This window comes from Mustela nigripes, chromosome 18 (genome assembly GCF_022355385.1).
Source record: "Mustela nigripes isolate SB6536 chromosome 18, MUSNIG.SB6536, whole genome shotgun sequence".
Classification (NCBI taxonomy): domain Eukaryota; kingdom Metazoa; phylum Chordata; class Mammalia; order Carnivora; family Mustelidae; genus Mustela; species Mustela nigripes.
This window is the reverse complement of record NC_081574.1, coordinates 23,778,891-23,790,288: the sequence shown is the minus strand read 5'-3', so window position 1 is coordinate 23,790,288 and position 11,398 is coordinate 23,778,891. Positions and strand designations below refer to the sequence as shown.

At 38.4% G+C, this 11,398-nt stretch overlaps 1 long non-coding RNA gene across 1 annotated transcript in view; it reads right to left on the bottom strand.

The window, feature by feature from the left end:
* Positions 1-1,207: 1,207 nt before the first annotated feature.
* The window catches only part of LOC132006356 (uncharacterized), a 195,404-nt gene continuing 185,213 nt past the window's right edge, over positions 1,208-11,398 (bottom strand). The window contains exon 3 of the long non-coding RNA XR_009401072.1: positions 1,208-1,249. This is a non-coding gene — a long non-coding RNA (uncharacterized LOC132006356). The remainder of the gene's footprint in view (positions 1,250-11,398) is intronic.

Genomic DNA, 11,398 nt, shown 5'->3' with positions numbered 1-11,398 from the left:
GGATGTGGAGTAAAGGGCTGACCTAATAAATATTTTTGGAAATGAGTGGAGTCTATGAATAAAGACAAAATAAACTGCACACAAGTACTGTACTCTAGTCAATAAAGTTGTGTCCCACAGGGGTATAGGTTAAAAATTCTAATTTTACCATGCAAGTATATTTAGGTAAAATTATAATTAGGTTAAATCAATCATGGACAGTGGGAAACATGTTGCCCACTACTGTAGAGGGAATTTAAAGATAAGCAAGGGGAACAGATTGGAATGTTCATGTAGTAATGGATTAGAGTTGGAAACATCAGTATGTATGACATTTAGTTTAACACAGATATAAATGATTACATGTAGAAATATTAGGGACGTGTATATACATGGATTTGTATGCTACATACATTCCCCTGCCCTGTCAGCTGAAAGGACTTAGAAGCAATGATACCCTACCAACAATAAGTACAACTAGCACTCAGATGCTGCTCTCTAATAACATTCTCCAATAAAAGGAACCATAGTTCCTTGGAGAATTGGTAGATCTTAGGGCTAGGGCAAAATATAGACAAGATGATCCAAGAGCATCTTATAAACCAAAGATTAAGGAAATGTTCCCCAAAAATGGTAAGGGTGTGTCAAATGGACACAAGAATTCCAAAGCTAGCCAAAGCTAGAACAAGTTGAGCAAAATAAATATAATAAGTTGGGACTATAACCCAAAGTATAAAACAAATATCTGTAAATCCATGCTAATATAAATAAATGATTGAATAATTAAATTGGGGAATGAGACAAATCTTTTATGCAGAAGAATTCCAAATAATTTATATTGGATACTCGGCCCTCAGGAATAGAGCATAACTCCTTACTTCTTAAAGTGTGGGCTGTACCAAGTGACTTCCTTCCAAAGACTATGCTATGGAAAGGAAAAGACATAAATTAATCTACCTTAGCCACAAGATCAACATCAACAGTGATGTCCTGCTGATAACATGTACTCTTGATGTGATATGATGACAGTGGCACTTAACCTATGAGATTCTTTTCCCCAAAACCCACAAGCTCAGTCTAATCAGGAGAGAAACAACAACAACAACAACAACAACAAAATCCAGAAAGGTATATCCTACAGTACTTCTGATTAGTGGTCCTCAAAACTTTCAAGTCCTCCACAGCAAAGAAACCCTTAAAGGTACTCACAGTCAAGAGGAGCCTAAGGAGCCTGGACAATTAAACATAAAAGGAGTTCCTGGAGGAGATTCTGGAACAGAAAAAGCACATTCAGTGAAAACAAAGTAAATCCAAATAAAATATGAACTTTAGTTATAAAAGCATATCCATATTGGTTCATTAACTACAACTGACACACCATAATAATGTAATACGAGGTCAGGTATAGGAGACATGGTGAGGAGTACATGAGAACTCTTCGTACTCTATGTTCACAATGGTCCTCTCACTATAAAATATAAAATTGCTCTAAACAATAATCAATGTAAAACATCATTAGAGAGAGCAATAATGGGTTAAAATGTAATTGCACTTCTTCATAAGCATCTGGTTTTACTAAAGAAGATGAGACCAGAACACTAATTTTGAAATTCTCTCAGTAGGCTACCGTAGGGCAGCTGGAGCCCTCATCCAGTCATTAGCCATTTATAAAAGCTAATAGAAAGGTGTTAGTCTTTAAAAACATATCAGAATATAAATCAGAGGGAAAATCACAGACCAGGAAAAAAAAATGGAATAAGCTGGAAAATCTTTCCTTTTACATGAAAATTGAACCTGATTTTTTATTTCCTAGTTCCCTAAGAAAGGGCAAAGGACCTTCACTCTACCAATGAGCAAGGGTCATAAGTGCCTCCTATTCTGGATAGATTATTCAGATGCCCGTCCTCCCAGAATACTGGAGCCCTGGTGAAGTAGACATGCTCCTGAATAGTCCCTTCTCCAAATCCATTGCGAAATACATAATTAAGTATTTTCTTAAAACAGCAGATAAGAAGAATTTTTAAAGTGCAAATACTTAAACTTAAACTTGTCAGAAAAAATCTGGCTAGGACTACTTGCTTGAAAATTCATGGGTTAACCATTCTTGCCTTTCTCTCTGCTCTAACTATTCATATCAGCATAAGGCAAAAAATAATGGAAATAGTTGTTCATTTAGAACTAATGTCAGTTTGCTTTTGTATTCTGTACCTATAAGATAATCTATTTCTTCCCCCACATTTTACTCCAGAACACAGCTTTCTGACCAAAGTGATATCACCCCCTCAGCTAGGTTCTAGTTTTCCCCTGTTGAGAAATCATGAGAGATGCTGTTTTCAGCCTGACTAGTCTTGAATGTTCTAGTGCACCTAAAACTGAACTGCTTGCATCAAAGAGGGGAGGGTCATGAAGGCACACATTCCATAGAAAATCTTGAAAACACGTAGAAAACTGAGCTAAAAACAAAACAAAAAAACAAAAACAGAAAGGTTTATTCTTTTTCCCCATTATAGTACAAATGACATAAGTATACATAAGATCCCAATTAAAACAAATAACTAAAACTCAGTGTGTGGTACTAATTGCTAATCTCCCTGTGGCCCAAATTCAGTTTCATTTCCATGGAGCACCACTTACCTATCCTCACTTCACAATGCTACTAGGAAGAACTTCTTTGTCTATGCACTTTAAGCTTCTTGGAGATGGCACGCAGGAGCAAAAGTGACCATGGGAAAGGAACCTTGAATGCAGGGAGCATCCTGAGACAGGGTTCATGCTCTGAAGTTTAATCCTGACATCAAGTTATTGAAATTAGAGTTGGAAAACCCACACTGAGTCATTTGGTTCTCTCCCTTGAGGGCAACAGATTATGGTGGACAGTATATTATTTAGCACTTTGACCAGTGTTCTAAACAGCCTTTCCTTGGAGACTATTAACTCAAAGCTGGCAAGGATTTTATTATAAATGAAGGGCTTTATCATTTCTTCCACAAATGCACATTCTCCTGCTAAGATATTAAAAAAATAAAACTTACCAAACAACATGAAAACAGTGTGGTATTATAGAAAGAGTGTGAAACACTAAGCAAATTGTCCCAAAGTTGGTCACAGATCCTCACTCTGACCTGCCTGGACAACAGCTTGCTAAGATGACCTTTCTCTCTACCTTTTCCTTAGAATGAGGGGCTATATCCAAGCTCAGCTTCCGTCAGGACTTGTTACTTTGTCTCCTTTTATTACAGTATCATCCCACAGGTCTCACAATCCAAAATGCAGTTAATGTCCCCAAGCAACTCTCATAAACAGCTGACACCCACATCCAGATGGCTTGGTGCTCAGAGAATCTGACTATTCCCCACTTGCAAGTTTGCTTTTGGGTTCATCCTAGTAAAGGGGCAAAGTACACCCACTAGAGAGCAAATATGGTACTTGTAAACAAAGTACTTTGGCTCTAGTATTTTCTCCATGGGAAAAATGGGAGGGTAGGAGACCCTTGTCTTTTTTCCTCGATGCCTTTGGAAGAGTCTGCCTTTCCCAACAGAACAGATTCCCCAACCAAACCATGCCTAACCTAGTGCAGGACAGAGAGTGACCCAGGAGGGATCCTCTTTGAACAAGGATTGAGGACCTCACAGCTAAATACAGGGCCAAATATGTGCTCTGATGCTCATTAGTTACAGGAAACTCAGTTTCTTCATCTATCAGCTGGAAAGAATACCTATCCCAGATTCTAAGTGCTAGTTATAATCTATCATAAATAAATGCTTACAATCAGCACATTAAAGAAACTCAGTAAATGGTAGCTACTGTTCTCAGTATAATTATTCTCAGCAGCTAGCCTTTAAAATATTATTTAAATGTGTAATCTAAAATGTAAAGTTTGATTTATTACAAAGAAATAAAGCATTTAAATCCACAGGATAATAATAATAAAGCACAGCTTACTGGCTATGTGAATGAGGAAGAAAATAAAGAAATGCCCATCTTGTTTTAGGCACATTACTTCATCTACCCATCTGCTGTCAAGATGCAAATCCAGGGGGAGTAACAACATGGTGGAGCAGTAGGAGACCTAATATTACCGTGTTCCAGGAGTTCTGCTAGTTAGTTATCAAACCATTCTGAACATCTGCAAACTCAACAGGAGATCAAAGGGATGAAGAGAAGCAATTCTAGGAACAGAAAAGTGACCACTTTCTAGAAAGCAGGACATGTGGAGAAGTGAATCCAAAGTGATATACAGGAAGATAGACAATAGGGGGAGGGACCAGCTCCCAGCAAGCAGTAGAGCAGCAGAACACAAAATCAGAACTTTTAGAAGTCTGACCCACTGAGCGACACCACTCCAGAGGCTAAGCAGAGGGTGGAGACCTCGGGGGGACAGTGTGGTCTCAGGACCCTCAGGGTCATATAAAGACTGGGGGTGCCTGAGTAGAGCTCCTGGTATCAGAGCAGAAAAGCTGACTACAGAGACAGAGCCGCAGAGTAACCTCCCAGTTTGGGATTACCTTAAACCATGATCTGAGGCACAGTCAGACCACTGCTCTTTGAGCAGGGACCCCAGAGGTCGCAGATTTGGGGAGACCCTCTCCTTCCCCCTTCAGGAGGAGGGATGCAGGAGCACATTGAAGGAATCTGCGGGGTTTGGAGACTCCAAACGGAGCTGAGTACCAGGGACAGAAACGATCGGTCTCAAGTTGGGTGAGCTCGGAGAGCTGCCAGAGACCAGGGAGATGGAAGGGATTAACTGCTTTCCTCTGAGGGTGCACTGGGGAGTGGGGCCCTGAGCTCTCAGCTCCTCCAGGCTGGAGACTGTGAGACTACCATCTTCATTCTCCTCCTCCAAAGCTGCACGGAAAGCATTCAGGGAACAAAAGCTCCTGAGAGCAAAGAGAGTGAACCCAAACCCTTAAACCCAAGTGGATTGCTTAGCACAGTCCCTGGCAAGGGTGGTGCAATTCTGCCTCAGGCAAAGGCATTTGAGAATCAATGCAACAGGACCTCCCCCAACAAGATCAACAGGAAAATCCAGCCAAGACCAAGTTCACCTATCAATGAGAACTGCAAAACTTCAGAACGATGGGAATACATCACACGGAATTCATGACTTTTTTCCCATGACTCTTTAGGCTTTCAAAGTTAAATTTTTTTTAATTTTATTTTTCTCTTATTCTATTTTTTTTATATTTTTTCCTCTTTCCTATTTTAATGTCTTTTAACTATTTTATCTTATCAAGACCTTTTTAAAAATCTTTTTTAATTTTCATTGTTATAGTCACTTTCTATTCCTTTATTGTATTTAGCCTTATTTCTTGTATACATACAGGTTTTTCTTTCTTTAAAATTTTGGGATACAGTTTCTTCTAATATATCAAAATATACCTTAAATCTAGCACATGGCTTTGTTCTAGTCTCCAGCCTAATCACATTCTTTCTCTTTTTTTCTCTTTTTTTTAAAGATTTTATTTATTTACTTGAGAGAGAGACAGTGAGAGAGAGCATGAACGAGAAGGTCAGAGAGAGAAGCAGACTCCTCATGAAGCTGGGAGCCTGATGCGGGACTCGATCCCGGGACTCCAGGATCATGACCCGAGCCGAAGGCAGTCGTCCAACCAACTGAGCCACCCAGGCATCTCTCTCTCTTTTTTTTTTTTTTTTTTTTTTTAAAGATTTTATTTATTTATTTGACAGAAATCACAAGTAGATGGAGAGGCAGGCAGAGAGAGAGAGAGAGAGGGAAGCAGGCTCCCTGCCGAGCAGAGAGCCCGATGCGGGACTCGATCCCAGGACCCTGAGATCATGATCTGAGCTGAAGGCAGTGGCTTAACCCACTGAGCCACCCAGGCACCCCAGGCATCTCTTTTTTTAATCAACTTTTTATCAATTCCTTTTTAGAATCTTGAATCTTTTAAATTTTCAACTTTACAGTCATATTCCATTCCTTCATCATGTCTACACTTACTTTTGTATATATATGTTTTTCTTTCTTTAAAGTTTTGGAAGGCATTTTCTTCTAACAGACCAAAATACATACACACACACACACACACACACACACACACACACACACGTGTGTGTGTGTGTGTGTGTATTTTTTTTTCCTTTCTTCTCCTCCCTCACCCTGCACCCCTAGTTTCTGGTCTCTTATGATTTGGCTAGTGTATATTTTTCTGGGGTCATTTCTACCATTTCAGTATTTTTTTCTCTCATTCATCTATTCTCATCTGGATAAAATGACAAGGCTGAAAAACCTTACAAATAAAAGAACAAGAGGCAGTACTGATGGTGAGGGATCTAATCAAGATGGATACCAGTAAGATGTCAGATTTAGAGTTCAGAATGATGGTTATCAAGGTGCTAGCTGGGCTCAAAAAAAGCATGGAAGATACTAGAGAGTCCCTCCTTGGAGAAATAAAATCCCTTTATGGAGAAATAAAAGAATTAAAATCCAACCAAGTTGAAATTAAAAACCTATTAATGAGGTACAATCAAAACAGAGGCTCTTACTTCTAGGATAAAAGAGGCTAAAGAGATAATTAGTGATATAGAAGACCAAATGATGGAGAATAAAGAAGCTGAGCAAAAGATAGATAACTCCTGGACCACAAGGGGAGAATTTGAAAGCTAAGTGGTACCATAAAATGAAACAATATTATAATAATTGGAATCCCAGAAGAAAAAGAAAGAGAGAGAGGGCAGAAGGTATCTCAGAGCAATTTATAGCAGAGAATTTCCCTAATTTGGCAAAGGAAACAAGCATCAAAATCCAGCAGGCAGAGAGAACCCACCTCAAAAAATCAATAAAAATAGGTCCACACCTTGTCATCTAATGGTAAAACTTACAAGTTTCAGTGACAAAGAGAAAATCCAGAAAGCAGCTTGGGACAAGATGTCTGTAACATACAATAGTAGAAATGTTAGATTGGCAGACCTATCCACCCAGAAGGCCAGAAAGGGCTGGCATGTTACATTCAGAGTACTAAATGAGAAAAAGAAAAAGAATTCTTGGCTAGGAATATTATATCCAACTAGGCTGTCAGTGAAAATAGAAGGATACATGTCTTGAAAGAAGTTACTGTGGCCAATGTTGAAGATGTTCTCCTCTAAGATTCTGATAGATTCCTGCCCAATGTTGAGGTCTTTCATCCATTTCGACTTTATCTTTGTGTACAGTGTAAGAGAACGGTCAAGTTTCATTCTTCTCTACATAGCTGTCCAATTTTCCCAGTACCATTTATTGAAGAGACTGTCTTTTTTCCACTGGATATTTTTTCCTGCTTTGTCAAAGATTATTTGACCATAGAGTTGAGGGTCCATATCTGGACTCTCTACTCTGTTCCATTGATCCGTGTGTCTGTGCCAGTACCATGCTATCTTGGTGATCACAGCTTTGTGGCAAAACTTGAAATCAGGCAACATGATGCCCCCAGCTTTGTTTTTCTTTTGCAACACTTCCTTAACAATTTGGTGTCTTTTCTGGTTCCACACAAATTTTAGGACTGTTTCTTCCAGTACTTGAAAAATGCCAGTGGAATTTTGATTGGGACGGCATTGAAAGTATAGATTGCTCGGGCAGTATAGACATTTTAACAATGTTTATCCTTCTGATCCATGAGCATGGATCCTTTTGTGTCTTCTTCAATTTCTTTCATGAGTGCTCTGTAGTTCCTAAAGTACAGATTTTTTACCTCTTTGGTTAGGTTTATACCCAGGTATCTTATGGTTCTTAGAATCAATTCTCTAATTTCCCTTTCTGTATTTTCATTGTTAGTGTATAAGAAAGCAACTGATTTCTGTGCATTGATTTTGTATTTACCACAAAGATACAGATGTAGTGAAAAGAAGGGCCATATGTACCCCAATGTGCATATCATCAATGGCCACAATCACCAAACTATGGAAAGAGCCAAGATGCCCTTCAACAGACGAATGGATAAAGAAGATACGGTCCATTTATATAATGGAATATTATGCCGTCATCAGAAAGGATGAATACCCAACTTTTGTATCAACATGGATGGGACTGGAAGAGATTATGTTGAGTGAAATAAGTCATGCAGAGAGAGTCAATTATCATATGGTTTCACTTACTTGTGGAGGATAAGGAATAACACAGAGGACATTAGGAGAAGGAAAGGAAAAGTGAATTGGGGGAAATCAGAGGGGGAGATGAAGCATGAGAGACTGTGGACTCTGAGAAACAAACAGGGTTTGGGAGGGGAGGGGGTACAGGGTTAGGTGTGCTGGTGGTGGCTATTAAGGATGTCACGTATTGCATGGAGCACTGGGTGTGGGGCATAAACGAGTCTTGGAACACTGAAAAAATTAAATTTAATTAAAAAAAAAAACAGAAGGAGAGAAGAAAAGCTTCCGGGACAAACAAAAACTAAAAGAAATTGCAAATACCAAACCAGTCCTACAGGAAATATTGAAAGGGGTCCTCTAAGCAAAACGAGCCTAAAAGTAACAGACCAGAAAGGAACAGAGACCATATACAATAACAGTCACCTTACAGACAATATAATGGCACTTAATTTCTAGCTTTCAGTAGTTACCTTGGATGTAAATGGATTAAATGCCCCAATCAGAAGACAAAGTGTATCAAAAAGTGTTTCAAAAAAACAAGACCCATCAATATGTTGTCTTTAAGAAACTCATCTTAGACCCAAAGACACCTCCAGATTTAAAGTGAAGGGGTGGGGATGCCTGAATGGCTCAGTCAGTTAAGTGGCTGCCTTCGGCTCAGGTCACAATCCCAGGGTCTGGGGATCGAGTTCCGCATCGAGCTCCTTACTCAATGCGGAGCCTGCTTCTCCCTCTGCCTGCTCTGCCTGCTGCTCCCCCTGCTTGTGCTCTCTCTCTGACAAATAAATAAATAAAAATTTTTTTAAATAATAAAAAATAAAGTGAGGGGGTTCAAAACAATTTACTATGCTAATGGACATCAAAGAAAAGCTGGGATAGCAATCTTTATATCAGGTAAATTAGATTTTAAGCCAAAGATTATAATAAGACATGAGGAAGGACACTATATCATACTTAAAGGGTCTATACAACAAGAAAATCTAACAAATTTTTTAAATTTAATTTAATTTAATTTTTTTCAGTGTTCCAAGATTCACTGTTTATGCACCACACCCCATGTTCCATGCAACACATGCCCAATTTAATACTCATCATCCGCTCACCCATCCCCCCATAGTCCTCTCTTCCAAAACCCTGTTTGTTTATTAGAGCCCACAGATTCTCATGGTTCATCTCTTCATCCAAATTCCCCCAATTCACTTTTCCTTTCCTTCTCCCAATGTCCTCCATGTTATTCTTTATGATCCACAAGCAAGAGAAACCATATGATAATTGACTTTCTCTGCTTGACTTATTTCACTCAGCATAATCTCCCCTAGATCGTCCTGTTGGTACAGAACTTGGATATTCATCCTTTCTGATGGAGGTGTAATATTCCATTGTATGTACAGACCATGAAAGATCTAAAAGTTTTAAATATCTATGCCCCTAACATGGGAGCAGCCAATTACATAAACCAATTAATAATAAAATCAAAGAAACACATCAACAATAATACAGTACTAATAGGGGACTTTAATACCTCCCCTCACTGAAATAGATCATTTAAGCAAAAGATCAACAAGGAAATAAAGGCTTTAAGTGACACACTAGACCAGATGGACATCACAGATATGTTCAGAATATTCCATCCCAAAGCAACAGAAAACACAGTCTTCTCTAGTGTACATGGAACATTCTCCAGAACAGATCACATCCTGGGTTACAAATCAGGTCTCAACTAGTACCAAAAGATTGGGATCATTCCCTGCATATTTCAGACCACAATGCTTTGAAACTAGAACCTAACCACAAGAGGAAAGTTAGAAAGAACTCAAATGCGTGGATGCTAAAGAGCATCCTCCTAAAGAATGAATGGGTCAAACAGGAAATTAAAGAATTAAAAATATTCATGGAAACAAATGAAAAGGAAAACATAGCTGCTCAAAATCTTTGGAACATAGAAAAGGCAGTCACAAAAGGTAAGTATATAGCCATATAAGCCCTTCTCAAGAAACAAGAAATGTCTCAAATATACAACCTAATCCTACACCTAAAGGAGCTGGAGACAGAACAGCTAAGGAAATCTAAACCCAGCAGGAGAAGAGAAATAATAATAAAGATTAGAGCAGAAATCATTGAAACAGAAACCAAAAGAGCAGTAGGAAAAAAAACATCAATGAACTAGGAGCTTGTTCTTTGAAAGATTAATAAGATTGATAAATCCCTGGCCAGATTTACCAAAAAGAAGAGAGAAAGAACCCAAATTAATAAAATCATGAATGAAAGAGGAGAGACCACAACCAACACCAAAGAAATACAAACAATTATAAATACATATTATAAGCAACAATACACCAGCAAATTTAACAATCTGGAAGAAATGGATGCATTCCTAGAGACATATAAACTACCAAAACTGAACCAGGAAGAAAGAGAAAACCTGAAAAGACCCATACTTCATAAAGAGATTGAAGCACTCATCAAAAATATTCCAACAAACAAGAGCCCAGTGCCAGATGGCTTCCCGGGGGAATTTATCAAACATTTAAAGAAGAATTAATACCTATTCTCCTGAAACTTTTCCAAAAAATAGAAATGGAAGGAAAACTTCCAAACACATTTTATAAAGCCAGCATTACCTTGATCCCCAAACCAGAAAAAGACCCCATCAAAAAGGAGAATTACAGACCAATATCCTTGATGAACATGGATGCAAAAATTCTCACCAAATTACTAGCCAACAGGATCCAACAGTGCATTAAAAGGATTATTCACCATGACCAAGGGGGATTTATTTCTGGGCTGCAAGATTGGTTCAACATCCATAAATGAATCAATGTGATACAACACGTTAATAAAAGAAAAAGTACCATATGATACTCTCAAAAGATGTTTAAAAAGCATTTGACAAAATACAGAACATCCTATCTTGATCAAAACTCTTCACGGTTAGGATAGGGGGTACATACCTCAATATAATCAAAGCCATCTATGAAAAACCCACAGCAAATATCATTCTCAATGGGAAAAACTGAGAGCTTTCTCCCTAAGGTCAGAAACATGGCAAGGATGTCCACTATCTCTGTGCTACTCAACATAGTACTAGGAATCCTAGCCTCAGCAATCAGACAATAAAAAGAAATAAAAGGCACCTGAATCAGCAAAGAAGTCAGACTCTCACTCTTTGCAGATGATATGGTACTTTTTGTGGAAAACCCAAAGACTCCACTCCAAAACTGCTAGAATTCATATGGGAATTCAGTAAATTGTCAGGATATAAAATCAATGCACAATAATCAGGTGCATTTCTATACATCAACAGCAAGACAGAAGAAAGAGAAATTAAGGAGTCGAT